This window comes from Dermacentor silvarum, chromosome 11 (assembly GCF_013339745.2).
Source record: "Dermacentor silvarum isolate Dsil-2018 chromosome 11, BIME_Dsil_1.4, whole genome shotgun sequence".
Classification (NCBI taxonomy): Eukaryota; Metazoa; Arthropoda; class Arachnida; order Ixodida; family Ixodidae; genus Dermacentor; species Dermacentor silvarum.
The window spans coordinates 42,099,469-42,127,265 of NC_051164.1; the positions used below are offsets into that span (position 1 = coordinate 42,099,469).

A 27,797-nucleotide genomic window follows, 5' to 3' on the forward strand; every position below is an offset into this window, starting at 1 on the left:
CCCTATGGTAAATTTATTTTCAGATGAGCTCTGCGGTTTCTTTCGAGTTCCCGCAGCGTCAAACGTTTTATTTTTTTCCTTTCATCATTGGCACTGACTGCGCATGTGTGGTGATTCGGCGTGGTTCTGTCGCGAAAACACGCCAGTACTCCTGAGGCGCAGCATCAGGGATGACTGAAGAAAGAAACGGTGGGTGCACGCCTCTTGCCTTTGGTAGCTTCAGCGACGAGGCAACCCCGAGTACAAGCCGTGAAGGCACCGCGGACACATGATCTATTTTGGACGACTACACTTGGTGAGTCTTCCCGCTTGTGAAATTTTCGTCGACTATTGTCACCCGTAGAAAGGACCCAGAATGGAATACAGGTATTGACAGCTACAGATTTCTTGCGACTTTAAAGCGGGCCTTTGGCAGACAGCTTGAGGCAGTACATGGGCGACTTTATTAGCTTATCGCGCGTCGATGCAGGGGTGACGCGAAAATATAAAGCCGTTGCGTCTGTCTATCGTTAAGGTTAGAAGGAGTGCCACTACAGAAAGCGAATGTTTTCGCCGAAGAATATATTTTTCGTTTGCGTTTTAACCCCGCGCGGCAAACGTGCTGCGGTAGCCCAATAGATGCGGCGTCGCGCTGCTGAGCTCCGTGTCACAAGTAATCTTGCAGGTATCATCGATGATGGTGAAATGCAAAAACGTTGGAGTGTTTGGGTTTACGCAGGCATTACAGAAGCCCGGATGGTCCGATTTAATGTTGAGCCCCCACAACTGCGCTCGTCATAGTGAGATTGTGGTTTTGCCGCCTGAAACCCAAGGATTTAATTTTACTCAAACCGCATGCCTTCTTCGGCGGTCGGGTGACCATTATCAAGGAGGCTCGTGAAATTGCGCACGAATAGCGTAACATCGCAAAAAAATCAACAAATGCGTTACCAAGCAGGCACTTTCCACATGCAATCTTCGCTGTTTATTGCTTTTCAGGAAACCTAATACGTCCAATTGAAGAAAAATGTGAGACGGGTTTAAAATGAACACTGTGCTTATTTGCATCAGATGTGTGGATCAATCTTGAAATAATTTCTGGATGACTCGGCAGCTGCGCCCTCTTGGCGCAACTGCGAACATCCGAATTAGCACAGCGTGCCAAACTTAATCATGAAGTTGCTACAGAACAGTTGCCGACCGCAACTCTTATGAAGCGCACTAGCAGGCCTACAGAGCTAGGCTGGGCTGGGCGACTGTTTTGGCCGACTGGCGCGCCCACTGTACGATATTTAACCTGATGTAGCCGAACCTAACTTTACCTAAAGCTCTCGTGCACCATTCCCGTGCGCCGCTCATGGCCCGGCTGACGCGTCGTCATGTCTGTTCTTTTTACCGCTTAAATAAGCATGTAAGCAAATATAGTTATCAAACGGGATTCAATGGATAAACTTACATGATCTTTTTTTACTGCAGCGATAAAGTCATCGAAGGTTATAGTACATTACCACGCTTTATTTGAGTACGTCTCTTTCAATTTCATTCTTCCTAAAGTTTATATCTGAAATTGCTCCTTGTTCATGACCCTCTAACAATAAACTTGATTCTTCAAAATTTTGCGGAAAGACAGCTGTGCGTCAGATATACAAAGTTGGCGTCGCTTGCAAGACATATTTATGCAGTGTATCCTTCATTTCCTCCGGCTTAGTCCTTCTGTCCGTAAGTGTTCAAAATGAGACTGGCCTAAGAGAGAACCATAGGTGCTGGTTTCTTCAGTGGAAGCCATTTCTGCCCGTAATTTCAAATGTTATTTAATGTAAGATACACTCCTTTTGACACGGATCCTGGCAGCATCAGTAACTATTGGAGCTAGCGTGAAAACCCGAATGCCAACACGGCGATGGCGAACCTCAACAGGCGCGCAGGAAAGAGCATTTCGTTTTAATACAGCTCTGGCTTGAAGCAAATATGGAAGCAGTTCCCGCAATGTCTTCGTTTGAGCCTCCACTTATTCGATTCAGTAAATAAACGAAAATGGTTCCGCGGAGCCATTACGGAAATTTTGTGATCATGCTCCACGATTTATTGGCGCTGTGCGAAATGGAGAATGTAACTTATACAGCCAACTACAACGCCCGAATCGGACCCGTTGTCAGGTGACGTAAAAGTGAAGTGGACACCTTTCGTGCAAGTCATGGAGGCGTTTCGATTGTGGTCGATGAGGTCCCTGCTGTACATTTTCCCCCGACTGTGCCGCTCGCCCTATTCAAACTATCGTAGGAGAATTGAGGGGCAAATGAAACATTGGAAGTGTCACGTTTTTGCCAAAATAGCAGTTTCGTTCTTCCAAATTCTGTTTGTACAAAAAAAAAAAGATGATTCTTCATCAAAGATTGTTTCTGTCGCACAAGGAAGCAAAGTGTCGGAGACCAATACGTGTGTCTAATTCTAGGATTTCTTACAAGGCCTGCGCTTACCCATGGAACGTGCTGAACATCAGCCTGGTTGACGCCACTTACGTCAATGGTATGTACGGGATGTTCATCGGCCATCGGTATCACTTCTGAAGACGTTTCGCAGCACCCTCTTAAGCGAACCTGCACATCTATCACGGTCAGAGCTGCAGAGTGGCAATTCCGGAGTTAGAATGATTCCGGAATGGGGGTCCACATTTTCAAACACCTGAAATGGAACATGACTGGAATGATGACGCCAGTCTGGTAGATGGAATGGTAATGGAATTGTCACCCGTGATTCCGAAATGGAGTTGGAAGAAATTGGCCCATAGTGACGGAGAGTTAAGTGTTGATTTTAAGCGAGACTTCAAAACCAGTAAATTCGCCAAACGGCCTAAGCAAAACTTGGCCAGTTGATTGCATTTCTAAGTTTTTTTCCTCAATATGACTCTGTCAGCATCTACCTATAGGTGACTATGCCTGTCGCAGTAATTATAAGCGACGCGGTATTCACCAAATTATACACTTCTGATGACTCAGAATATCTTATTGATTTTACTGCTGAAGTCTATTTTAAGACGGCAATCTTCAGTCAGGGTTTACTCACTGACTTTTTGGAAAGAGTTAAGTTTGTGAACTCCTTATTCTTAGTGAACTCCTTATCATTTAGCTGAGTTAAGTTGCCATGATTTATTCGATTTAGCAAGAGTGTGCTTGAACTACGAGAAAGCAAACTGAGGGCATAAAACGGCCACGTCGCAAACAGTTGCACCCTGTGCGAGTCCAAGGTGATTTGAATAGCGCGTTATGCTTCTCGCAAACTATTGAGCGTCCAGAAAACGCCATAACAGGCGTTCAGAGAAGTGCGATGCAAAATGTGGCCCTGTAATGGGCCAGTAAATGGGAAATCATGAAAAGGGCAGAAAACCAAAATAGGAAACTACAGTGATTCCGTCATCTAGGAATTCGTTTACTACGGCACAGTCTTGTCCTTCATGGCCACTACCTTGATATTGGGCACCTAATGGCCACTACCTTAATATTGCTCGCCGGCTTTTTCCTCAAATAATTTTGCTTTAAGCTCAATGCCAACAAAAGGACCTGTGTTCTTTTCACACAAAAGAGACCTCATCGCAAATCCTGATGCAGGACTTCATGGACAGCAGGTAGCTGTGAGCACAGAACACAAACACTTAGGCATAACTTTAGACACAAAATTAACATTTATTCCACACTTGAAGTGTGGAACAAAACCAAATGCGTAAAAACAATGAACATTCTGAAACTTCTGTCACACACAACGTGGGGTAGTGACAGGAAGTGTATCATGAACATTAAAAAAAGCCTAATTCAAACACGCGTACATTACGGTGCCATAGTGTATCAATCGGCAACTCCTAGCGCTTTGAAGAAGCTGGATCCTGTCCATCACCAAGGTATCCGCCTGGCGACCGGTGCCTTCAAGACAAGTCCTGTAGAGAGCCTCTAGGTTAAAGCTAACGAGTGGTTGCTTCGTCTTCAGAGCTCGTACTCAAAGTTAACGTACTTTCTGAAGGAAAATGCAGAACGCGAACATATGACACTTGCAACGTTCTTCAATAATCAACCTGCAATTAGAGAACCCTTCTCAATGAGTGTGCGGTAACTTAAGAAATGGGTGGTGCCACTTTTTGGAAATCCTCTAATGGCTTTTGCCAAGGTATGTCTACCGTGACAATGGAATTTAGTTGATTGTGATACATCATTTGTTGAAATCCCAAGAAGCGCTCCTCTGGTACATATGCCGGTGCACTTTTTTGAACTTCATTCGGAGTACACTTGCCAGGAATTTTACAAAGATGCCTCAATATCGCATGCCGGCGCTTCGTACGCAGCCTTCGGCGCATCATTTTCAGAATATAATGTCCCGCATCTAGAAACAAGCAATTTAACAGCTGAAGCTTATGCTGTACTGGCAGCTAGCAAACATATCAACAAAACAAAACTACAAAGGGCCATTATAATCACACTCTCTTAGTGTCGTAAAATGTGTAATGTCACTCCAGAAACACAATCCTGTATTCAGAGAGCTATATTCACTCACGTGCTCAGCATATACATCTCTCCCTATCAACTTTGTGTTCCCCTTTCCCATTCCCCCGGTGTAGGGTAGCCAACCGGACGTTATTATGGTTAACCTCCTGCCTTCTGCCTTTCTCTTTCCTCCTCCGTAGAATGTTGGATGCCGGAGCACAGACGCATCGAGGGCAACATGCCTCCAGATGAAATTGCCACTGCCATTGCAACGAAGGCCGGCAACTCTTCCATAGGTATAAATCCACTCTTCCATAGGTATATTCCACAGACATAAATCCACTCTTTTTTTTTTCAAAATACATAGAAGGCGTTGGCAACAGATGTGGGACACTGATATCTCCAATAAACTAAATTTAATCAAGCCGCATTTTGGAAATTTGCCACCAATAACAAAAATATGCCGAATCGAGGTCTTTTTCTACCGCCTTAGGATAGTCCATACGTATGGCATACGCTCTTATTTGTTGATCGGCAGTGAACCTCCTATCTGGTGTGTATGTGGCGAGACACTAACCGTTCTCCATGTTTTGCTGGAGGGTAGAGAAATGGAAGCTGAAAGGAAGAACGCACTTCCCTCTAGCGTATACCGACAGAATATTCCTTTTCATCCAGCAATGTTGCTTGGTGCTGACCCGTTGTTTGACAGCATATCAGCTTTTAACTTACTGCAGGATTTTAGTTCATTGCAAATTAGAGGCCGAAGAGTTTCAAATCACGGCATCTCGCCAGAGGCTGCTGCTGTGATAGTAGCATTTTGGAAAACACGTGCCTACAGGCCCTTGCACTTAAGGGCAGCGTTGAGGCCGTAGTGCTACAGGCATTTATGTATTTTAGTATCTCATTCCATCGCAGCATATCTTTTAGATTCATAGCACATCTGACAAGTCATTGTGATTATTTCAATATAGATTTAATAACTGTCTTTAAGCCCCTATTCAGTCACGTTATTGTTATAGCCAGCCACGTTACCATTTGTCATTAATTGCATCATCGAGTGCATTACAACATTGCTTGGTGTTCTTTGGCGATGATTGGCCCTTGCGCCATAAACACCACATAGCATCATCATCCATAACACGTGAAAACCGTAATTTATTTGGTTAAATTAACTTATTTAATGTGCTCGGGACACAATAATGCAGTTGTTTCAGTCCATAAGTATGCGGACGGGGAGCATAATTGTTGGTATGTCTTGTTAAGCGTGATGAGGGATTAGTTAAACTTGCTAAGTTAAAAGAGCTAAATTTGCTAAGTGCTAAAATATATAGAGCAGTGAGGCTTCTGCGTAATTCAATTTTCCATATAAAAGCAGTGAACTAGTTAGTATGTAGCGACCGGTCCGTTCTGTCGTTCGCATGTTATAATTTGCTGTACAGCTTGTACCGAGTAGCTGATCTCAGAGCCAAGCCATTATGAAAAATTGGCAAGAAACTACGAAAGGAAGCAGGCCAGTTTAACATCAACAGAGCCCCGGTCTAGCTATAAAAACCCTCAAATGCATCATTGCATGGACTCCCACAACTCGTGCTTGTCTTCATCGTTGAATTAAGTTGCGGTATCTCGTACTCAATGCACGACTTTTGAGACGAGTACTTGAGAAGGTGGTGCTTCGGTCGGGTTTCCCTTGCACTAAGGCTCAGCTAAATCTTCTTGTTTTTACCACTGTCTTAGCACAGAGTTGTCTAGCGCTGTGCATTATTGTCACACAGTGGTGAATCAACACCTGTGTTTTCAGGGCTTCCAGACATCAGCGATAACGGAAACACCGCACAATGGCTTCCTGTGTCCAGCAGGGGCGATAATGACGCATACCTCAGTACAAGCCACGCTGGCATGGAGGAATCATCAGCCATCTTGGATGACGACGCGAGGTGAGCCAAACTTGAGCAATGCCCCTCAATGCAGCAACCCCGGCGTCACGAAATGTTGCCTATCCTCCTGAAATCGCTTCGCAGATTGGTTATTATGACTCATTAGTGTGGTGCATAAGTAAAAAAAAGAACAATAGATACCCCTATTAAATGTGAGAAGCCGGACCTCGATGGCTATTTACAAAGTACCTAGCTTCTAATGTTTAATATTGTAAAAACTGATTTTGTTTGCATAAGTGAGAGAATATAGAGCATCCTGAAATCCTGTGGTGGGTTCCCTTGCTTGGTCGCTAAGAGTTTTTTGTGGTTTCGCTTGCTTACTCATACAAGACAAGGCGCAAGTTGGAGTCAGCTAGCGCAAGTTAGGGTAATTGGAGATCACAGGGAGAGGCCTTCGTCCTGCAGTGGTCATAAATATAGGCTGATGATGATCCTGAAATCCTGTGGTGGGTTCCCTTGCTTGGTCGCTAAGAGTTTTTTGTGGTTTCGCTTGCTTACTCATACAAGACAAGGCGCAAGTTGGAGTCAGCTAGCGCAAGTAAGGGTAATTGGAGATCACAGGGAGAGGCCTTCGTCCTGCAGTGGTCATAAATATAGGCTGATGATGATCCTGAAATCCTGTGGTGGGTTCCCTTGCTTGGTCGCTAAGAGTTTTTTGTGGTTTCGCTTGCTTACTCATAAAAGACAAGGCGCAAGTTGGAGTCAGCTAGCGCAAGTAAGGGTAATTGGAGATCACAGGGAGAGGCCTTCGTCCTGCAGTGGTCATAAATATAGGCTGATGATGATCCTGAAATCCTGTGGTGGGTTCCCTTGCTTGGTCGCTAAGAGTTTTTTGTGGTTTCGCGGTTATCAAAACAAAACTTCATCCATGCTTTCCGTCGGCTGTGGCATCGTAATAGACGATGGCAAATTACGGTACATATCTTTGAAAGCTTCGCTAAAGATATAATTAAACCATTTGCATGCATTCTCGCAGGCATCTGTATTCATACTGCGCATGAATTCTAGTGCAATCGTTTCCAAATAACCTTTGAAAGGAACTCCAACCAGTGCGTAATATTATGGACTGTGACTCTCGGAAGGCTACAGCTCAATCCACAACTTCTCCTCGGTGGGGAATTTCTGAAGCCTAAAATTGCACAGCATCAGCTTGTTTTTGGACTGTATCGAGGTGGTATTGAAGATGTATTCAGTTTCAGGCATGTCCGTGTTCATGTGGCACCAAATAGTTGACGATGCAGCGCAGTTTTTACTTGTAGTAAGCTTAACAGAATACAAAATTGTGATACACATTACCAGAAAAGCGTTGAGAAAAATTAATGTCGGGACCGCACGCGAATGTGTTTGTCAACGAAAGAAATTTTCGTTTGCGTTTGATTAGTAGGCTGGACAGCTTTGACTTACCGGTCAGCTTTCTCTAGAACCATAACAAAGCTTAATAAAAACAGCCGTCATTGAACATATGGACAAAGAAGCGCGACCCGCGTGGATAGTTTTTTTTTTCGAAAAAGTAAATATTTTGTACTTGCACCAAAACATTTAAAAGGCCGAAATAATAAAAGTTTCAAGTGGCATTAGGTTGACCAGTTGCTCAGGAACAAGTGTTGTGGTGAGAGAACATGAAAGACTTCACAAAGTGACGGAAAAAAATGCGCCAACCTGACCTCGTTTGGACAAGCAAATATGCCTTCCCTGTTATTAATATCACAGCATTATTAAGTGGCTCGGTTATCATAACCTAACCACTTTTAGCGCATTTTGCCCATGCCGCTTGCTAAAGCATAAATGTAAAAATAACTTGTAAACACTTGCAAACTACTTGTAAAAATAAATTGTAAAAGGGATATAAATGGGCGTGTCTCGCGTTTCCAAGTTCTCATACGTTCCGCATGGTGTTAAGCAATTATCTGTGTAAGGCGTGCCTACAAGAACCACGAGAAAAGAGCACATAACGTGACTGAAAGCGCACGGGGAGATTCCAGCTAGTAGAACATCCTAGCCGAGAACACTTGCACCAGGCAGTGCTGTGAGCACAAGCGCACATCCTCGACCGTTGCGCCGATTCACTCCGTCATACGGCGCCGATGAGCCCTGCGGTCGACATTCTCGCGATATTATGAAAACTTTCGAGGGCGTACCTCATAACTGAATTTGTAAGACGTTTTTTTAGACTAAAACTTGACGGACTTTGTTGCGCAGCTGCAAAACAAAAAAAGTTTCAAAATTATTTGCACCGTTCTCATAAACCACCGGGAGGCTGCTGTGTGGCTGCACGATCTATCAGTGTTACATCTAAGCATTGGACGCGCTATATTTGTCGCATTCATGGCAGAAATTTGATTTCACAGATGCGGGTGACCTGCGAACTAATTCATTGGTTGATAGAGACGATATTTCAAAAAGTAGTTTGCTTTCAGCATTATTTCATTCCTGTTGGTATTTCGCAATCTAACTGTTTGAGCGGGCCGTGCAACACCTTTTGTTCGAAGATAAGAACTCACTTTAACGAGTGCGATGCCCTGTGATATATTGCGGCATAGTTGTTTAAAAATCCCCTAATGAAAACGGAAAAAATTGAGTCACTCTAGCATACACCAACGACGGTGAAGGCGAAAGCCTGCGCGCTCAAGAGACATTAATCAAATTACTCGACATTCTCATGCGAAGGCGTTGTCGCTTCTTATTGCTTGTTTTTTTTTTGCGACGCAAGGTTGCGCGCTTGAGTGCCTAATTGACGCTAACTTAATTAACTAAGCCATATGAAACCTCGCCCTAGTTAACACCAAAGGTCGTGGGTTCGAATCCCACCGAAGATCATGGATTAGAGTGCCTCAATTTACTCTATCTTAATTAACACGATGACGATGGTGACCCGCCCACCATCAGAATTGTTGCGCGACTTGCTTACTCATACAAGACAAGGAGCAAGTTGGAGTCAGCTAGCGCAAGTAAGGGTAATTGGAGATCACAGGGAGAGGCCTTCGTCGCGGAGTGGACATAAATATAGGCTGATGATGATGATAAGACGATGACGACGGTGACTACCAGCACACCATCAGAATAGTTGTCTGAGCGTTTGCATATAGGTAAACCACGATGCCGGGGCGGTGTATTAGGTGAATTACTACACCAAGTAGTCATCGTGTAAGATTTCACTTCGACGGCACGGTTTTCGCTCAAGGACGTTGAAGGTCGACTGACCGATGAGACATGTAAGGCTTTCGCCTTAATAAAATCAGTGCAATTTTTACTCGCCCCATTCCGCTTAACACGTTGTTTCCTCTCAGCTGAGGTGACGTCGACGAGATTGCCCTGCCAATGGCTGCTTTCCTACGTTTTCGGCTTACCGTGGTAACTTATCGTAGCCCTTCAAGGCTGGTGACCGACGAACTTGCTCCAGAGTGGTGACAGTCGTGTCAGGTCGGTCGGGACGCGATGACGAAGCGCTGCTTCCCCATTTCCTAGAAAATCTGAGCTGGCCATGAGTGCGCCATAAACAATTGCTGAACGGCTAGCCTCTCAGGGTTGTCGCGCACGTTTGTGACATCACAGGCGGAACGTATTACAGGGTGGCTCGAAAGCCCCAGAAGTGGGATAACATTTATGCAAGATTTCAGAATGTTGACTGCATGCCGCGGAATAATATTTGGCTCTCCTGTGCATGCCATCATTAGATAGTTCTAGCGTGCCCAGTAGTCCGGTAAACGCAAGTAGAGGACGTTTTACCGGATGAATGAAGGCGCAAACGTGAACGACCTGCACGGTGCAACCACCCGGTAGTGCAGAGCTCAATCACATAAACAGAGTTAAAAGCAAATGTATTCTACTTCGCTGCTGGAGTAAAGTTTCAGCAGCAACACGATTACGCCACTGCCAAAAATTTATGCCAGCAACGAAGTAGAATACACTTGCTTTCTGCAATATTAACTCCGTGTTTATGTGATTGAGCTCTGCATCACCAGGTGGGTGCACCGTGCAAGCCGTTCACGTTTGCGCCTCCGCTCATCCGGTCCGTTTGCGTTTACCCGAATGCCAGACAAGCTAAAACTCTCTATTGTCTACAAAACGGCACCGCTGTCTTACCGTGCTCAACAAGTCGTAAATGCAGTGCCCGTTCATCATCACGCGCTCACATAAGAGCAATCTTCGTTTTAAATCACACATGAACTCGTATCCGCTGAATATATGTATAGCGAATGCAAGTTACTTTGTGGATATGCTGGCTTCAGCGATCATTTCGTGTTCTGCAGCTGTTACACTTCAATCCTCCATCTTCATGTGACACTCTCTCTTGTGTTGTAGAATTCCTAATGGCACCTGGGGTGGCCAACCAAACACGAAGTACTACCCGGCTGACATCACATCCACCACCGGCGGTAGGTGTGCGAAAGATTTTGACTGCTATTGTATACGGTGCGAATGCATTTCGCTTTGGACGCGATTGAAGAGGCTAATGTCTGCTATCAGATACGATTGATTCAAGAAGCTTCGCCACTGGCTGGCTCACAGGTGCATGGATCTGCACCTGTGAGCCTGCGTTCTGCCAGGTTTTGTACTCACAAGATTGAACTGTAGTCGCATTCTGTTTGGCGCACGAGTGAGTTAATCTGACAGCTTATTCGATGCGGTGATGAAATTGCTCGCACGTGTAAGGTTCTGCAATGGTTGCGAATAGATTATGCGAATTATTTATGAGCCCTCACTCCATCCTTGGTGCGCCATTAAGAGTTGTAAGACAACATGTGCATTCATATAGAGGGTCGCAAAAAAAGAGTTAGAGCGGGAAATGCGACAGAAGACGTTTCTTGCTATGTGAAAACGGCTAGCTACAATAGCGAGAAAATTAGGCCAAGTTTGCTGATAAAGGGTTCGTGTCCCCGTCGTGAGGAACGAACTCAGCAGTAAGGGCTCTGAAAATGTTGGGCCATTAGTTGCAAAGCTTTGCCCTTGGGCTGTTTATTGAAATGGGTAACGACATGATAAAGTCAACTTTGCTGCTCTTCTTGTCAGACTTCCCGGGGAAAAAAACCTGCAAGAAAGTCTTACTGTTGAATTCGATGTTGCAGAACAGACTCGTACGAAGATGACATAGGATAGGCTATGCGTCTATGATGTTAAGCATGTGATTGGTGCTCGTGTGCTTGGGCTCCGTTGCATTCTTGAGTTGTGGATCCCCAACTAGACAGAAAATCCAGCACTAGCGTCATTTTGGACTGTTCAAACCAATAAAACGTCGTCTCACATTTTAAAGCACCTTGATATCTAAATTTGAATAAGTATTTAAGGAAACTGTACGCGTGCATCTGCTCTATTTCACCTAAATGGAAATTTCCTTTTAAAATAAATAAATTCGCGATATTACAACATACACTTTAGCACGCGAAGAGCCCAACAAGGAGTTTCAATAAAAAGGTAATACAATCCACGTGAGCCATTCTGCATGAAATAGTCTCCCATTGTCGAGGTATCCGTCGACAAAAATTCGCTTTTTTTCGCTTCGATACCGAAAGTGAACGCACGATGATCACTGAAAGCGCCGCCCACGTTATTCTCGCCGCTGTCACGACGAAGAGCAGGTCGTTGTGATGACCTGTTGAGGCATCGGATCTGTTGTCGCGAGTTTGTATCGCATGCGACGGTAGGGCGCCAACACGAGATCTCCGTCTCGGTCAATGAGTCGGTCAATGGGTCAACCCATAGACCGATAGAAAACAAATAAGACGCAAAGGTTCGCGTGGGCCGCTCATCAGGCGCGCTTCGGCATCGGCCTCCTACTTTTCCTCACAAAATTTGAAAACCTTCCTGCTGTGGTATCCCTCCAGGAGCTAGGGAGCGGTGCCACACTTACAAACTATACTACGTTTCAGCAGGACACCTTATCCTGCATCTGCGTGCACAAAAATTATACGGCCAACCTAGTTGACCTCGACCTTTAAGCCAGAATTCTCGTACGTGATGATGACACCCCTTCCGCTGCGCAAACAGGACTCGCCACTATACGTGCTTAACATCTATTGCTCACCGAGACGAGCCAACATAACATTCGCAGACCTTTTTAGCCGCGCCTTAAAGGTTGTGGGCAGGGACGCCCTGGTGATTGTGGGCGATTTTAACGCTCCCAGCACACTTTGGGGGTGTGCGCGTGAAGAGAGACGTGGTCGTAAGCTGGCGGAACTTATGTCCACGCTGGGCCTTACTCTTCACACCGATCCTGCCTACCCCAACTCGCGTGGGTAACTCCGTGACCAGGGACACCTGTCCGGCCGGACCTTGCCCTCACCAAAAACATCCAGTATGCAGATTGGGTCAACACCGAGGAGACCCTCGGCAGCGACCACTGCATACTCAACACCACCATTCACAGCCATCCATTGGCAAGACGCTACGCACGGGCAAAATTACCCTTCGCTCCACAGAAACTCATATTCAACTCTCGGAGGTGACTCCGGAGGTGGATAACCGCCTCCTCCACCTCTGGGCGGCCCGGCACAGCCTCGTCCGCCGATGGCGTCGGTAAAAACACAATCGGAAGCTCAAAATTCGCATCGCCGAGTTCACCCAGCGAGCGGCAGAGTATGCGGCCCAGCTCGCCGACTCTAACTGGGTAGACCGACGCAACACGGCCGCGCGACAAATGTCCAGCCGCAGTACCTGGCGCCTCTTCCGCGTCTTGATCGATTCGACCCAAACTCGAACAGAGACACAAAAGCATCTCCAACGAGCGATTCACAGTTTCGATGGAGACACGGCAAAATTGGCATAGAAACTCCGCGATCAATACCTATGCACACAATAGGACCCCGAGGGCCCGCGTACTCGTATGCAGGTATCGAGAACGCGGAGCTGGATCAACTGTTCCAGCTACACGACCTGAAGGCGGCCCTAGCAAAAATGAAGCGAGGAACGGCACCCGGACGAGATAAAATTACAGTGAAATTACTTGCCCATCTTCCCGACTCGGCCTACACCATGCTCCTTGCTTACATCAACTCCATTTTGCTCGGGGAAACACTCCTCCCAATTGATTGGAAGGCCACCTTGGTCACCTTCATACCAAAAGCGGGCAAAGCCATTAACACGGACAACCTCCATCTCATCTCTCTTAATTCTTGTGTGGAAAAAATAATGGAGACGATGGTGCGCGACAGGTTGTCCGAGTTCCTGGAGACTAAAAATGCATTTGCAGACACCATGTTTGGGTTCCGCCCACACCGGTCCGCACAGGATATCTTGCTTCAGCTTGATCATGAGATCCTCGATCCGGTCGAGTACCCCCTCAATGACAAAGTTGTGCTCGCTTTGGATTTAAAAACGGCCTTTGGCAACGTGACCCACGAAATGATCCTAATACATCTCTTACAAGTAGATTGCGGAAAAAACACCTTCAACTATATGAAGCAATTCCTCACTGACCGATAATCATACATTCGGATTCAGGACATCGAACACGGCCCTTACCAATTAGGCACGCGAGGGACCTCGCAGGGAGCGGTCCTTTCGCCCATCCTATTCAATTTGGCAATGATAAGACTCCCCGCTCAGCTGGCGAAAGTCGAAGGCATCCGGCATGCGCTGTATGTCGACGACATAACCATCTGGGAGTCACACGGCTCGGCAGGAGACATGGAGGCCAACCTGCAGGAAGCGGCGAAAATCGTGGACGACTACGGCCGTCGCTGTGGCCTTCAGTGCTCCCCGTCCAAATCGGAATTCGTGCACATACGCGCCTCACCAAAGTGCACCACCAAAATCGTCCTGTCCCTTCACAGCGGACCCATACCCGAACACGACGAGATCAGAGTACTGGGGCTCTTTATTCACAAACATCGCAGAGCAGACATAACATTGGCCAAATTCCGTAAAGTAGGGGACCAGGTGGGCTGGATGGTCCGCCGGGTTTCCCACAAGCGCGGGGGGCTACGATGCAAAGACGCCTTGCGGCTGGCGCATGCATTCGTAACCAGCCGAGTCCTGTACTCGGCTCCATACCTTCACCTACGCAAGTTTGACGAGAATGCACTTGAAGTAATTCTCCGCAAAATGTACAAGCGCGCCCTGGACCTTCCGGTCAACACCTCCAACCAGCGCCGTCTGGGCCTAGGTATGGTGAACACCTCAAGGAGCTGCGAGAAGCGCACTTGACGAACTAATACACTAGGCTCTCTAACACGCCGTCGGGTCGCCGCCTCCTTGCCCGACTACACATCCATCACTCAATACGTACGGAAGAGCGCGTACACATTCCTGAAGTCTGGCGATAGGCCCTGCAGGTGCGCCCTCGTCCGGTTAACATGACACGATACGAACACAGTGGCCGACGCCTCGCGCGGGCGGAAGCCTTGGCTCGCCTATACGGTAACAAATACGGAGTCTTCTACGTGGACACCTCCGGCCCGCACCATAGGGGTTGTTGGTACACGGCCGCGGTCGTCCCCCAAAACACCGCAGTAAACGGACTCACCTTCCGTGCACATAACATCAAGCACGTGGAGGAGATCGCCATCGCGCTAGCCGCCGCAGATCAGGACTCGCGGGTCATCATCACCGACTCGAGGGGTGCCTGCCGCAATATCGCACAGGAGTACATTCCGTGCTTTGCCCACAAAACTGCAAAACTGTGATTACCTCGGCGCCCCCGCACACTGAACAATCATATGGGCGCCGGCTCACACGGGCCTAGAGGGTAATGAGGCGGCCGACGCCGCTGCCCGCGCGCTCACTCTCCGGGCATCATCGTCGTCCCCTACCGATCCGGACCTCGAACCCAATCCCGTTTACACCTTTAAGGAGATCACACAGTTCTATCAATCCGGCCACTCCGTCTATCCCAAGCTCTTTAAGGCCCTCACGAAGGCGGAGGAGCGAATCCTCCTTCGCCTCCATACCAAAACTCTATTGTGCCCGGCAATATTAAAACACTTCGACCCCGCTTGCACGGGGAAATGCCCGCACTGTGAGGAAAATTCTTCACACAGCTTCCACATGGTGTGGGCGTGCCGAAAAACTCCAAACCTACGTCCTCTACCCAACCCTTCCCGGGAGGACTGGGAGGCAGCCAGTCCTCCTCAGGTGCTCTGACCTGACGGCCCAACGGGCCTTGGTCGAGCGGGCCCTGGTCGAGCGGGCCCGGGCCGCGGTCGACGCCAATGGGCTCCCGTAAGGCGGAGTCTACCTAGTGTTTTGTACGGGGCAGCCCCTTAACGACCGCTCCCCACCCTTCCCGTAAAAAAAAAAAAACTTGTATAAATAAATCTTTTTCAGTCAATCAGTCGGCATCGGAGCGACAAAAATCGAACATTTGGCAACGAATACCTCGACAACGCACGGAATTTTTAAAACTCTTGACTTGTTTTTGTTTCCTGTCGCTTCTTACTTAAATTTTGTCATTGCAACGGTGGCATTAAAACAATAAATAAAAAGGTTTTAACCAATATTAGTTAATTAGCAAACTGGCTGCGACGAGGAAGAAAGCACATCGAGTAAATCATATTTTTATATCTGTTTCCGTTAAAATATATCGTTAGGTATATTATTGTCTTACCAACCCTCTGCCTATGAGCACTGCCAAAGTAACCGCTATACAGGGTGTTTTATTTTAGCGCCAGCGAATTTTTAAAAATCCCCATTACAAGATAGCACAGTTGATAGCCTTGAACTAATTACTGGATGAGGCGGACATTGCTTCCACGAGAAATCAAATTCAGAATTGACAATAAATAAATCTTAGTTTTTCACTTTAATTTCTTTACAGCACCTACTGCAACCTACGAATGTAGCTACTGAGTTTGTAAGGCATATTAACTTGGTACGAATTCTGATGATTGCACTGGTTTCGGGATATGCGCCGTCAAACATGAGGTAGAAATGCACTGTTCCACTTTTTTTTTTAAAGAAAACGCTGTTTTATGCGTTGATGTACTGAAGTAATTAGAACGGCAATATATTTCGCCTGACACTTCGAGCATTAATATCTATAAACTGGTGTAATCCTGAGAATTCGTTCTAAGTGGATACGCCTAGCGAACTCACCGGCTGGAATTCGTGAATTGCAATATGTGCCATAAAGTAATTATCTAGAAGTTGATTAGTGCAACTGTGTTAACTATTCAATGAAGCATTTTTATTTCGCTTTGAAGAGTTCCGCCTCATCTAGCATTAGAGCTTAATGGCTAGAATTGTACTATCTGCCACTGGCAATTTTAAAAAATTTGGTCCAGCTAAAATAAAAGCACTTGGTACACAAGAGAGGGGAGATAAATAATCTGGGTGATTAGAGGCCAATTCAAATGTTGCCAACATTCTCAAATGGACTAGAGATGTCCATATTCACTAAACTAATATAATATTTTTATTAACACTTGGTTGTAATACCATCACAGTACGGGTTTAGACCTGGCCTTTCATAACAAACCGTGGTGCCTTATCAAATGCAATATTTTTTTCAAGGGCATTCGATAATGTAAACCATGTAACGTTAATGTGAAAATCGCCAAGTGTTAGGAATTTCTTCGCAGACACACAGGTTTGAAAGAAGGGTGCTCTTTAATTGATAGATAAAAGAAAAATAAGAGTTCACAACAGCGTGACGGCTGCCTTTCCTCGCGGCCGCCATCTCTCCTAATGTTGCCAGCCTTGGCTTTCCGCTTCCGCTAACACAAGTAATTGTCACCCAGTAACGAATCAACACGAGTGATTTCAGGGCATACAGACATGGCCGAAAACGGAAGCACCTGCCACCAACCTCCGGTGTCCAGCCGTGGCCGCGATGACGCAGCGCCCAATACAAGCCGCGCTGGCATGGAGGAAGCACCAGCCAGTTTGAAAAACAGTGGAAGGTGAGCACAACTTTCGAAGTTTTTTCCATTGGAACAACAAACACAGAGACGAAACTTAATGTGGCCTGGGGTTCAGTTAAGCTTGCACTGATGCACCAATTCGCGGGATCGAAGTTATCAGTCCCGAAATGGCAGAACTACAGTGCCATTAACTGGAATGGCCATTAAGTGCCGTTAACTACCATTACCGCCACTGCCATAACTTACGCTGGAGAGCTCCCATCTATTTACATGGGAACGTTGGCTGCGACGCCACTACATGAGCGCGCCTCGGCGGAGTTCTCATTCGTTGCAACGCCACGTCATGAGGTGGCACCTCGACGGAAAAGAGCAGGTGAAAGGAAACCCCTTCTGCCGCGCTAGTGCGCCAGGTGTTGCGTCAAGGGAGAGGGCATCGCCACCGCGCCAAATCACTCACTCTCGGAAGCCTGTGTTATCGGCGCTTTTCCTTGTCCGCCCAAGCTCTCGCCTGCGTTCTAACTGCACCTCGGTGGATGGATGAATGGTTGCGCCACCAAGCTCTTGTTCAGGTTTTGCCTAATGTCCTACCTATCTTTGTGAAAAAAAAATGGCTGTGGCTTAACTCAGTTATGCCTGGGTGTGCGTAGCGAGAGGTACGATTAATGTTACTGTTTAGCTTGGTGTTTCATTCCGTCGTTGATCCGCGACCCTGGCCCGAGATGCCGAACTAGACGACGACCCATCCTCATCTGAATGCACTCGCCTGGCCGCTTCGTACTTACCACGCTTCTCGAGGCGTGCGGCTCGTTCTTCCTCCGTCTCCTCGGCTTCGTTCTGACGACGAAACCTGGCTTCTTTCAGTATCTCCGACTCACTTTCCATATCTGCCGCCGAATCGCACCGAGCCGCCCGTTCTATATATACGATGCAACGCCGGCGGTTGCTAGGCAACGGCTCAGCTCGCGGTGCGGCCACCGACCACAGCGAAACGGCGAGAATGCGACCAGTGTAGCTCTCTCTACAAAACACACCAAGAATTCCCAGCATCAAACATTCTGAAGCACCACTGGAAACCGTTTCTGTACGTCTCGGTTGTTTGTGGTCTCCCTACTTTTCTGCCTCCGAACCTCCAACCGCCTCATCCTAATCTCTAAATCGGACACGTTTACATTCCCCCTGCTAACCCTGAACCCAAGGGCTTCAAGGAGGTCAGAAGAGCCTAGACTGGCAGCTGGGTGGATTTCAAATTCCAATAAAACATGTTACATCGTTTCCCTAGATTTACCGCAGCAAGCACATGCGTCTTCGTCCTTGGGGTACCTCGCTTTATAACTATGCTTTCTATAAGCCATCCTGTTCTCGCTTCGAAAATTAGGGACCTTCCCTTTGAGTTATCATAAATTCTTTCTTCCCTGATTTCGTTTTTTCCTCTTAGGTAGTTAGTTTTAGCAGGTTTCTTTTCCATTGCCGCCACCCATGACATTGTCTCAGCCTGTCTCACTTTCCGTTTGAGTGCGAAACCCTGCCTAATCTAGTATCATTTGCAGGTGTCCCAGCAGCAGTGGACCCGCGCCGGACTATGAACACCGCTGCAAACATAACTTACAGCGCATACATAGAGAAATGGACGTATACATACACATAGACAAAGTGGCAGCAAGAATGGTGAAACACAAGCGCTGACTGCCAGCTGAAATTTTATTTCGAATAACATGCATAGCCAAGATACCACGCCAAAAGCACCCCCTCCAAAACACGAAGTCAACATGAGCAAGCACTCAAAATTCAAACTAACCTCAACCGCCCTCTTAGGACGAACGAGAGCGCATCCGCGATCCCAAGAAAGCAAGTTCTTTATCCGTTAATGAAATCGACGGCCCTCTGACCGAGTCACCCTGAGCGATCGCTGCTACTTCAATGATAAGTCTTGTGCTTTCACTAGGACACCTAGCTAAGATAGCTTTGATTTGAAAAGCGGAAAACAGCCGCATTGTGCGCAATGTACTCCAAGAAACCCTTATCACCCTTTTCGCACTTTATTGCTATGTTCTTGCAGTCTAACCTTTAGACGCCTACCTGTCTGCCCTACATAAGGCAGACCGCATTTCAGGGGTACCTTGTAAATTGCACCTTTTGAACAATCCGTATACTGTTTTATGTGGTTGATACGGCAGGAACCAAGAAACGTAGTCTCTGCAGTATCAACCACATAAAAATGTATACGGATTGTTCGAAAGGTGTAGTATATATGGCCTCATTAGCAGCCGCAACCGCTCTTTGTACTTTAGTATCACGTAAACGTAACTCCGACACCGTGAACACAATCTGCACCCGAGGGGACATATCGCGCAAGGCGTCTACAACATTCGTCAAACGCGGTGCTATTCCAGCCCCTTCCCTGTTCAGCACGTCATTCAGGCCGCCCGGTACTACTACAAGGTTGCGTCCCTGTGCATTATCCGCGAGCTTTCCTCTAGCTCACTCCTATACAGAACCCCATGTCTTCCCTAGAAACTTCCCTACCACCACTCTGTTGTCACCTTTCACCTTCTCCCATTCAGATCCGCAGCCAGATATGGGTTGCCAGCGATTATCACCTTTTCACTCTCTGATACTGACGAAGCCTATTCCTGCGTCGCTTTGTCATCCCATGTCTTGTACTTAATAGCGCATAAAAAGGGGACGAGGCACAGATGGACGACGCGGACACAGCGCTACGGACATCGCGCTGTGTCCGCGTCGTCCATCTGTGCCTCGTCCCCTTTTTATGCGCTATTAAGTACAAGACATGGAATACCAACTCGCCCAATCTTACGCTCTTGTCATGCCTTTGCGCGTCATTCTGATTTGACACGGGGCATTGACCCCTTCGTTCCTGTTTTCGCTTTGTGGTAGCTTCAAGGTAGGTGAACCTCCTTCCAGCTGTCCGAACCACGGCGTTGCATCGTCACGACCATTCTCGTTCATGATTGCGGCGCTATTCAACTTCTCCTCGGCTGCTTGAAGTCTTTTTGAAGCGAAGGCTTCATTACGCTACCTCGGGCAGCCGTCGGCGACTGAACAGTTATCACCTTGAGAGCTAGAGGTCAAACCACAAGAGAACACGTTTAGTCCGACGTTATCGGCACGCGGGCGAGCGTCATCAGACGCCGGGCGCGTCGGAGCGCATTGGCTGCACGTCCGGCTACGTAGACGCCGGGCGCGTCGGAGCTCATTGGCCGCGCGTCCGGTTACGTTGGCGGCGCCAGTACGTCGAACCATCGGTCGAGCTATAGCCATAGAGAAAGAAAAAAAAAGTTATTTTTTTTCTTTCTCTATGCTATAGCCGCTGCTGTTCTTGCCAACGTGACATAACGTGTGCGCGCGTTCACGCTACGCCGGACTATATTTAGGCCTTTACGGATCCCTGAAAGCAGACATTGCCGCCGTTGCCCGAGTAGAGTTGGGCCCGACTGCGAGTTGCAACCAAGTCTCACTACTTTACTGATCACCGCAGTGCCTTCATAGGCATGAAAATGATTATGAATAAACACTGTATTCATTTGAAACATGTCTGTATATCATTGCGAAACCACACCTCGGCCCCAGCTCGACAATAGGCCTAGCCAGGGCAGTGAAGCTTTTGCTATCAACCAGGGTTAACCAAAGCTAAAGCACGCCAATTTTTACCGCCTTCCGTCTATCAAGTGCCACATCGAGGTAATTTTTGAGCTTTTGACATGCTCATCCTGGACATCCTCTATATTGAGAAGGACAACACATAAACAAATGTGATGAAACAAAACACCCACAGTGCAGGCCTTTTATGTTAAATCTTCTTAGAATGAAATAATAAATGTGCGAAATAACGGAAATCTGAAAATGGTGTAATTTGTTGGCATGGTTGTGCACTATATCCGGGATCGGCACACGCAAGCGGCCGCGTTTCTACCAGAAAGCTCGCCTTCGCGCGTAGCGTTCGGCGCTAGCGTTTCCCGGTAATTTCATTTCATTTATTTACCCTAAGCGTCCAGAATCGGGCATTTTACAGAGGGGGGGATGACAACAAGAAACTTCAAAATGGCGTTATATGCATGAAGAACAAAACGCAAATAACACAAATGATCACATCATTAAGGAGATGCAGTGCACCTAGTAGTGGCATGAAGTAATGATTATATAATGCAATAATACAAGATAGAGCTACAACACTTTTAGAATAATACAACACATGGATGACAGTGCTCAAAGGTAGTAAGGCGTGCAAGCAGGATAACATGGTTGTTTAGAAAGGACCAGCTGGTATGCCAAGTTTTCTCATTAAGGCAGGTTACTAGAGCCGATTGAAAAGAAAATTCCTTAATGTTGGCAAAGAATTGCGGAAGGGCGTTCCAATCATTTAGTGATAAATCTAGAGGAGAGTGTAAATGTCTAGTCTGGGAAAAAGGTGGGTAGAACTTGAGTTCGTGGTCAATACGGGCGGAGATGTGAGCTGCGGTAGCTCGCGGTATAATGACGCGCGCGCGTTCCGCTCCGCTCCTCTCATCCTCCTCCCGCAACGCCGCGATGAGTGCGAATGCATGGACAGCGTCAACGCCAGTGGCAGCGCCGTGGACAGCGCCGCGGAGAAGAGGGCTCGAGCCGCTGCCGCGAAACGGCAGCGGTGAAAGGCCGATCCCGAACTTCGTTTCGACTCCACGGCTGCTTCGCATACTACTCAGGGTTCCCCTACGGGAAGATGGTGTAATTTTTTTTCAAAAAATTTCCTTGTACCTTGTACCTGGATTTTAAGAGATGAGGTCGTATCCATCTTTTCCGTGCTTTTTTTGTCACCAGTAGTCTAATCGTCTCTTGCTTATCTCTACGGCTGATCTGTTGATGTTTCCTTCCACTTTAAACCCAAGCGCTTCTGGGAGTTGCACGTTACCTACGGTTCTCGTTGGGTGGATCCCGTCGCATTCCATTAGGATGTGCTGAGTGGTCTCTGGATCTTTACTGCAGCATACACATGTCTCATCTAGTTCCGAATATTTGTTCCGATATGTTTTCGTCCTTAGGCAACCGGCTCGAGCCTCAAATAGCAAGGCACTACCCTTTGTGTTATCGTACAGATTTTACCTTCTAATTTCTTTCTTCTCATTCTTGTAAATCTTCATTGTCCTTTTTGTTTCCATTCTTCGCATCAAATTCACGGTCTCTATTTCTCTCACTTTCTTTCTGGTGAATCCTGGTTGTCTATTTAGAGTTTCGATTATCCTGTACTTGGGTGCCAACTTCCTTGACTTCTTCCTCCATTCGTGTCCACGCTTTTCGATGTAGAGATACTTGTGCACTTTAGCCGCCCATTTATTTTCATCCATGTTCCTGAGCCTTTCTTCAAAACTAATTTTGCTCTGTGCTTCTCTGACTTCAAAAGTCACAGAATAGCACTGCAGCGCCCCTGGTGACTGCTCACGGCATGAACTCCCTCGTGCGTGCGTCACCTCTAGAATGTTCCCTCTAGAAAAATTGCAAAATTTATTCGTTCACGCGACCTCCGTTTGGCATCAGAAATTTATAGCATTCAAAACGAAAAACAAATACTTTAAGAAAGAAAATGTTCGTTATTTTATTTGATGCATTTTAACGTATTCGATCGAGGAAAAGTGTAGGTGCAAGAATGCATCTACACTGGTTTTTGCCAGTAAAACCCCAGAAAGAAGAATCGTACGAAGGTAGGGCAACGTTCTCGCGTCGAAGTGTTATTAACGGCACCAAATAGGCTTTTGAGTTTGTGCAAGCTGAGCTGTCCCACGAGAATGCGCAAACCAGACTGCACCATCAGACACAAAGAGCCCAATGTCTCCTGCAAAAGGGGCGTTGTTCACAAAATTCCACTTTCTTGTGGAATACACTACATTGGTCAGACCGGCAGGTGCTTGAATTTTCGTCTGCAAGAGCACAGCAAAAAAGTCGGCAGCATTGCCACAGACGCCGAACTGGCTGTCCATTGTATAAAATGTGACGCGCAGCCACCATGCCGTCCTCTTTTCGATCAGACTGTTGTGTATCGCCACCGCAACAGCTTGATCCTGGAAATTGTAGGAGCTACTGAGGTGGCGTGCAGGAGGTGATTGCATCAGCTGGCGGTCAGTAGCTTTAACAAAGATAAAGATTGCATTCGCGAAATAGACGGTGCGTGGTAGTTTTTCTTCTTCCTCGCTGTAGATTCAGATGGGTGTATGGATATGCTTAGGATTTGCATTAAAAACTTTGTTGAATGTTACTGCTTGTTCTTGTCCTGTCTCGACTTGCCCTCGTCCATACTGCGCTGTGTTGTATTACGTTCAATAGCTGCTGAGCTAGAACCCAAATCGAACGATAAGTTCAAACGCATGACGGTAACACTCAAGTCAAGCAAGTGGCTTTGACATAAATGCGCCATTTTGCTTGCCAAACCCGCATGGGCAAATAAGTGTTCTAGTATTTCGGTAGCAGTAGTCGGTACGCCATTCTGAGCCCCTTTATCCGTCTACTTGCAGGAATGATACCGGAACCGAGGAAAACGAACTGCAAGAGCTATGCGGTGCCTGTGGTGTCTGCGGCAAAGCTGACACCAGCCTGCGTGGCTTACACAGACATGCCACCGAGCACTATGGCGATGAATCCTACATTTGAGAAGCATGTTATCTAACCTCTGTATAGATTACGAAGTTAGTAAGCCATTGCCAGAAGAGCACAAAAGAAAAACGCTACAAATGCGAAACATGCGGTAAATCGTTCGCGCGATGGGAGCATCTTAATGACCACAAACGCACGCATACAGGCATTAAACGCCACATTTGGAAAACATGTGGTAAATACTTCGCGTATAGGAAGGGTCTTAGTGTACATCAACGCACGCACACAGGTGAAAAACGCAATGTCTGCCCAAAATGTATGAAATCATTTCAGCGCAAGCATCATCTCAACGAGCATATGAACCTGCGTACGGGCGCGAAACCTTTCGTCTGCGAAATATGTAGCGAGCCATTTCGGCACAGCTGGAGTCTCAGGAGGCATCGCCTCCGCCACGCGGATGAATCGCCGCATCAGTGTGCTGAATGCGGCGCTAGTTTCGCAGAGAGGAATCCTCGACGGACATGTCTGCGAGATGCATACGTGCTGTTTGTGTGGAGATTCCTTTAGCGATGTTATTCAACTGGCCACACATCTCGTAACCCACAGAGATGGGCAGCCGTAACAATGAGATTGGTGCGCAATCATCCGATACTTTTCCGCAGCGCTGACATTCTTTCATAGGACTCAGCAACTTACGCTACGAAACGCATGCGGAAACCAGGTTCTTTCGAAAGAAGTGCGAAACATCGTAGTGTACTGCAGTGTAAGCGATGCCAGCTAGCTCTTTGAAATTATGAAACAATACGCTGTCGCAAGAATTCCTTAGTTCATGTGCCAAAAAATTTTAGATATCTCGACTAGTGGACGCTATTCACATAGTAACTGTGCCATGAAGACAAACCCGAGTGGGCTGCAATTTTACGCTTTGTGTAACTTCAGCGCAGAAGTGTTGGCAAAAAAACTTCGACTGCTTGATCAATTATGGCAATTTTTGGTCCAAGTGTTTTGATGGTGCTGTAGTTAGCAACCGCTATTGTGCGTACCACCGTGTTTAATGATTCTGCAGTGTCAATACAAGAAAATGTGTAGCTGTGAAGAATTATTGAACCGATGGAAGGTTTCTAGTAAAAATAAGAAGTCACTTCTGTCATTGCGATGTTGCTCTGTTGCCTTCAGGAAAAAGTTCGCAGTCATTTTTGCGACAATATTTAGCCATGGTGTACCCACAACAGTCCATTGTTTGAAATTCAGACCACTTATTCCGTGATAGCCAAGACACATGCGAAACAGTGTTGGTTCTTTCATTGATGCTTAAGATCTTTGTTTAACTGCGGAGCCATTGACTGTTGAGCGAATTGGTAATGCAAGATAAATAAAAGAAGTGCTAAATAGACGACTGACGAGAACAAGGTGACAACACATTTGCCTATTCCAACTGAAGGTATATTAAACATAACACAATCTGGGACAGCTGAAAGAACCATTTGCAAAAAAAAAAATAAATAGTAAAGGTGAGTTTCTAGACTGTCCATACCTTTCTCGTGTAAAGAAACTGAAGGCTTTGCTACACACTTATCGCGCCTGCATTTTGGCCAACGAAAGCTTTGTCGAGATTACTTGCTTTCTTGTTTTTCACCATGCAAGCACCGTTGCATGAGTTATCAGCGGAGGGCACCTACACTCACGGGAGTGCAGAGCCAAGACAGGATGGCTAGCCTTTCAGTGAAGCTCGATGGTGCCTCAGGCGATGATTAGGGCAGCGGCCAGTTTGGTCGAGGTAACACTTCCCTAATAAAAAAGGAAACTTGATAAACGACGCCCATGCCACGCTTTTACAATCTGTCCCTGTGCTTGGAATTGTATGCGTGTCATGCAATATAATTGTTCTCGTCTGTTGTTTATCGAGTGCTCGTTTAATTATTTGCATTTGTTTTTAATGTCCAAAAGTGTGCCGATGATAGCAGTGGCACTGTGCTAAATTCAAATCGTTTGCAGTTTTGCTGCATCAGAAGCTCACTGACTACAACAAGTTTTAGTTATCGTTGTCTTATCTTGGAGAAACCTTTATCAGTTTCAAAGGGGCTGCAGTTTTTATCTGTTTGGAAGTAGTATGTTTTTTACTCGCACTGCTCTAGTTACAGCCGTAAAATCCTTCTACCCTGTTATGACAAACGTATTTGTGCGAGCAATGACATCTCAGATTGGACATGTCTTTTAGGTATGTGTATCATTAACCTTAACTTGACGAAACCTTAGTCGATAATAAAGAGAAACTTCTTATCCACACGGAAGGCGGCTGCGTTGACTGGCATTGCTTTACTTGTGTCCCTACAACCGTTTTAAACCAATGGTGCACAAGGGAAAGGGGGCGGGGAAAAAAAGGCGGGGAGCTGTTTAACTAGACTAGAAACCCCGAACGTTTTCTGCTTCAAACTTCGGGATGTGGCAAACGTAATCAACCGAATAATACCACGGGCAGCAAGGGGCTGTGCAGCTCTTGGTGGATTCTTGTCAATAGGGTATCCATGACGTGTCGCACAGATCAGTGTCCCTTAGAAATAAAATAATGTGTGAAGCTTACCCCACGGGTCATAGCGCATCGTTCTGGAAACATAAGTTGTTGCAGACATGCATCTGGAAATCCTTTCTTTTGCAAGTTCTCAGCAACAGCGTCCCTTTCAATAGGGTAGCTTGGGCGCGTCCACACAACGTTAGATGTTTGCTAGCTCTTTGCACGAATTTTCGAGGGGACATTTGATACATCCTGTCTTGAATAACCACACGGGGGTATATGTATATCCGATCCTTATTAGAGGTAGTGGCGAGGCATCCTCTCGACGAAACCGCCTGGCTACGAAGGGCGCGTGTGGTGGGATGGAAAGCGACAGATATCGAGTACGCATGTACAATTTCGTTACTTGATTTCTTTTGATATGTTCACATCAGGAGGATGTGAGAGCGTGGTGCAGGCAAGATCACCAGCTTCGTCATTTCCCGGAATACTAATGCGAGATGGGATGCACCGCCGCAACCGTACTGTGATCTCTTTGCCGTTGAAATTTTTCATGAACGAGTGCGGACTTGCGTGGTAAAACGCGACAGAGGTGCGGCAATGAAAGGCATCCAGTTCCTAAGGAGTACGACAACTTTTTGTGCAGCCAGCTTCTTTAGCTTTTGCAAGGCAGCAGCTATTGCCACACCCTCGACAGACCATGCAGCCGGCCAGAGAATGTCGGTCAAAACAAAACGCTGCAGAACGCAGCAGCGCAGCTGTTGGCGCCCACTTCTGTTTGGATACTTGAATGACTACGCACCTACTGACATGTCCACATGACAATTTTTTCAGCTACTGTCTTCTCGGCGTTGCCATTGTTAAAAGTTGTCCTTCCACAACATACGTGCCTACCATGTGCACAATTCCAGAAATACTGTCGGCAATTCTACACCGAAATTAACATGGCTAATCAGATTTCAGTCGCATATAGCAATACCATAGTGCATTCCAGAACCTTCAAGAGCACCAGTGAAACTCGGAATTATACTAGAGAATAAAAATATTGCTCGCCGACTTAAGGCAGACAGGCGCTTTCATTTCATTGATCAACATGCAGGATGATGGTAGATTTCGTGGGTATGAAATAAATCAGCAGTACCGTAAGGTGGAAGAAATAGTTTATTGATTTGAAAATGTAGAGAGGTCGGCCGGAATGCGGAGCATCTGGCCTGCTACTCTACGTAAGTGAAGGGAAAGAGGGGAAGAAAGAGGGTCACAATGGGGGATGATAATGGGAGGATAAGGTGGATTCAACATAAAGGACAACAGCTATCGAATTCTTTATAAATGCCCTCGAGGAGTCATGCGAACAACAGAAAGCGGAAACCATGAAAAAATGTGGTTGATCCCTCTTATATAGGAATCGGTATAGAACACGAAAGTGAAACGTGTCTTCACAGAACTAGTGTAATGTTTATTGCACATTGATATATAATGTCTATTGGTGTTTTGTGGCTAAAGCGCCCTTAGGCGTTGATGCACCCAC

The 27,797-nt window shown here is 46.5% G+C and overlaps 1 protein-coding gene and 1 long non-coding RNA gene across 2 annotated transcripts in view; both read left to right on the plus strand.

Moving 5' to 3' along the window:
• LOC125941526 (uncharacterized) lies at positions 1–26,037 on the plus strand. The gene is made up of 4 exons (XR_007464416.1): positions 1–295; positions 2,432–2,505; positions 6,247–6,382; positions 23,679–26,037. It is a non-coding gene; the product is annotated as an uncharacterized LOC125941526 (long non-coding RNA).
• The window catches only part of LOC119432532 (sericin 1-like), an 860,508-nt gene that overhangs the window by 811,299 nt on the left and 21,412 nt on the right, over positions 1–27,797 (plus strand). The window lies entirely within an intron of this gene.